Below are 3784 nucleotides of genomic sequence, written 5' to 3'. Positions count from 1 at the left end.
ATAATAAAAGTAGAGCCAACATACGCCAGTGTTTTTGTCGACCTATACTACCCGCTCGGCTATCATACCATATGTATGTATATATATGTATATATATATATATATATATATATATATATATATATATATGTATGTGTGTGTGTGTGTGTGTGTGTGTGTGTGTGTGTGTGTGTGTGTGTGTGTGTGTGTGTGTGTGTGTGTGTGTGTGTGTGTGTGTGTGTGTGTGTGTGTGTGTATATGTATGAATGTATATATATATATTTATATATATATATATATATATATATATATATATATATATATATATATATATATATATACTAGGAGAGGTAGGTTGCAGCTGACCGTCAGGTACTGGACGGGTGTGTGGGCTTCGTATCAGTGGGATGTAGCTGGACATTACTTCACTGTAGCCGGATGCTTGGTCATTTTTCCACGAAGCCTTGCTGTGTAGTCGCAAAGTACTAATTGCGTCAGTCTATATATTATTGATAGGGGTATATTGTGCGATGTAGACTTTTTCTAAGATGTGTATTTTCTTGTTGTTGTATTGTTTAAGTATTTTTTGTATTGTTAACTAAATCTCGTCCGTTTGGAGTTTTGTTGTATGTTTGTATCATATGTTTGCGTATACTTCCTTCACGGGCGTGCATTGTAAGTCTCCTGCTGACAGAGGTAGTGGTAGCACCAATATAAGTAGCACTGGGGAGAAGTTTGCAACCTTCTTCGGGACAAGTGAATTGGTACACCTCATTAGTCTATTTGAGGAGAAAGTTGTCTTTAGGTATATTATTTCTCATTATAAGGTTAGAGACTATTGCGTTATTGTAGTATATGATGAAGGTCAATTTGTCGTGTGAGTTGGTGCATGTGACGTTACGTGCAATATCTTTTAGAACACGTTCGTCTGTTTTGTATGCTGGTGTAATTTGGTTTTTGCAATAAACTGTGTGTGTGGAAGGTGTGTTGTTTTGTTCGTGTTGTGTTGTGTTGTGTTGTGTTGTGTTGTGTTGTGTTGTGTTGTGTTGTGTTGTGTTGTGTTGTGTTGTGTTGTGTTGTGTTGTGTTGTGTTGTGTTGTGTTGTGTTGTGTTGTGAGTGATGAAAAGTCTCGTCTCTTTGTTAATGAGAAAGATGGGGAAGCCGTTGTTAATGAGAGTCGGTTTAACGCTCGATATTTAAAAGTGCAAATTTTCTTAAGAGGAGCAGATCTTATATGCTAGGCTAAATATCACTTTCCCTAGCTAAAATATCAATGATAAATTACACTTGAGAGGTCAGGATTGATATATATCCTGTACAGTTCAGTAATTTTATAACAAATTCAGGCGAGGGGTTACGGAACAGCAAGGGCGGTGGAGACAGGGGGGAAGTGGGCGTACCCTGTATGTAGGATCAGAACGAGAGGCTTATGAAGATTTAATATTACAGAGATTTTCAATCGCTGGGTCGTAATAGTACCCCCTTCTTGGAGTCCAGCGCAGAGGGAGTGAGCTGGACTGGTAGTTCGTACGACACGGGGGGAGGAAAATTCTCTGGTCCTCTTGACAAGGTATCGGCAAGTAGGTTATCTTCGCATATGTGGGCCACTCTGAGGCTGAACGATTGGAGAGCCAAAGCCCAGCGAAGGATACGTTGATTGCTGAGACGGGCTCTCTCGATGAATACCAAGGGGTTGTGGTCGGTGTAAACTAAGGTCTCAGCCATGGGAGCACTAAGCACTCAAAGTGGGAGAAGGCCGAAACCATCGCCAGGGCTTCTTTTTACACCGAGGAGTAGGCTCGTTGGTGAGGGAGAAGCTTCACGGAGTAGTAGCAAACGGAATGCAAAATTTTATCGTCTGCTCCGGTCTTCAGGATAGCTGCTCCGATTCCGTTTCCAGATGCATCTACTTGTAGTACAAAGGGACGGGAGAAGTCTGGGGTTTGAAGCACTGGCTGGCTCGTTCATAAAAAATGTTTGAGTGTTTCGAAGGATGTCTGGTATTTAGTGGTCCAGACGAACTTCGCCTTTGGGCTGGTGAGAGCAGTAAAGGGGGCAGCTATAGACAAGAAGTTCCTGCAGAATCGGCGATAATATCCCGCCATTCCCAGGAACCGTACTAATTTTTAGTCTTTACGCCTATCTGGCGTAAGTACAACATAATTTAATTTAGTTAATCTATGTGACACAGTATATGGACCTTGAAATTTATATGTGAGAGCTCCTGGAATGTGTAAATAAAGTAGGACTTCATCGCCAGGCTTAAAATATCTCATTTTAATTTTGATATCAAAATGCTCCTTCGTTTTTTATTGAGCTAGCCTAAGGTTCTCTAAAGCAGTAGTTCGAACTACCTTCAATCGGTGTTTCAACTGACCTAAATATTAATTTACTGTCTGCCTAGGGTGGTTAGGGCTCTCATTGTATCAGTGGCTTTTTAAAACTTTAAGAGGTCCTCACACTTGTCGACCATATAAGAGCTCAAAGGGAGAATATCCTAATGACTCGTGAGTGGTTTCTCTAATGACAAATAGCATAAGAGGTAATCCCTTATTCCAATCAGATTGTCTGTCGTTACAGAATTTACGTAGTATTGCGTTGAGAGTTTTATGAAATGGTTCTAGGTCTCCTTGTGACTCAGGAAGATAAGCAGTTGAGATATTTTGTTTTTATCTCTAATTCTTTTAGTACATTGATAAAGAGTTCACTTGTAAATTTTGTCTCTCTGTCAGATTGAATTTTATTGGGGAAACCTACCCGGGTGAAAAGAATTATTGGAGTGTTACCGATGGTCTTTCCATCTATCCTTTTGATAGGAAAAGCTTTGGGGACACATTACAGTTAGACTGTATTGATTCACATTTTTTGTTTTTGACAATGGCCCCACTATGTCTATGATGACTTTATAATATATATATATATATATATATATATATATATATATATATATATATATATATATATATATATTATATATATATATATATATATCCCTGACACCTGGAGGGGAAATAGAGAGGCTTTAGGTATTTTCTGATTTGGTTTACCAGAGAGCTGACAAACATATTCTTTAATGTTATTTTTTAAATTGGACAAACATATTCTTTAATGTTATTTTTTAGATTGGACAAACATATTCTTTAATGTTATTTTTTAGATTGGACCAAAAGAAATTTTCTAGAACTTTGTTATATGTCTTACAAACTCTTATCACGCACAATTTCAATGATTTAAGATCTAATTGATTGAGGTATAACTACTTGGTGAATCTCTGTCCAAGTGTCAGAATTTATGTATAAAGGGGACTTTGTACATCTCATGAAAATGCCTTGTTGGTAATAGGATCCAGGGAATTTTTCCACTTTATCCTTAGAATCTTCTGCTAAACTATGGAAGTGTTTTAAAAAAAAGTCTGATTGTTGAGCTTTGATGAGGTTAGGTGACATGATTTGTGTAGATAGATAAAGAATATCAGGTGCAGTTTCGTTTAAGGGAACTGATTTGGAACGAATTACTGCACATATGGGAACTATTTCAGGATGTATGTGATATTCTACAATTGTAGGACTTTTGTCACAAGGGGTTTTGACTATATATAAATGAGGTACTACTAATGAACCTGCAATGTCATTACCTAGGATGAGATCAACTCCAGGAAATGTCATTGACTTTTCTCTTAGACCCATTGTTTCTTCCTTATTGACACGATTGCATCTAAGGAATACTTTAGCTAGATTTGCGGACTGGACTGTGGAAAGATCATCTGTTTGGATCTTATCTCCTGTACTTCTCTTTTCAACTCCA

This window comes from Oratosquilla oratoria, chromosome 28 (genome assembly GCF_046742065.1).
Source record: "Oratosquilla oratoria isolate Oo_2021 chromosome 28, ASM4674206v1, whole genome shotgun sequence".
Classification (NCBI taxonomy): domain Eukaryota; kingdom Metazoa; phylum Arthropoda; class Malacostraca; order Stomatopoda; family Squillidae; genus Oratosquilla; species Oratosquilla oratoria.
This window is presented reverse-complemented; position numbering follows the sequence as displayed.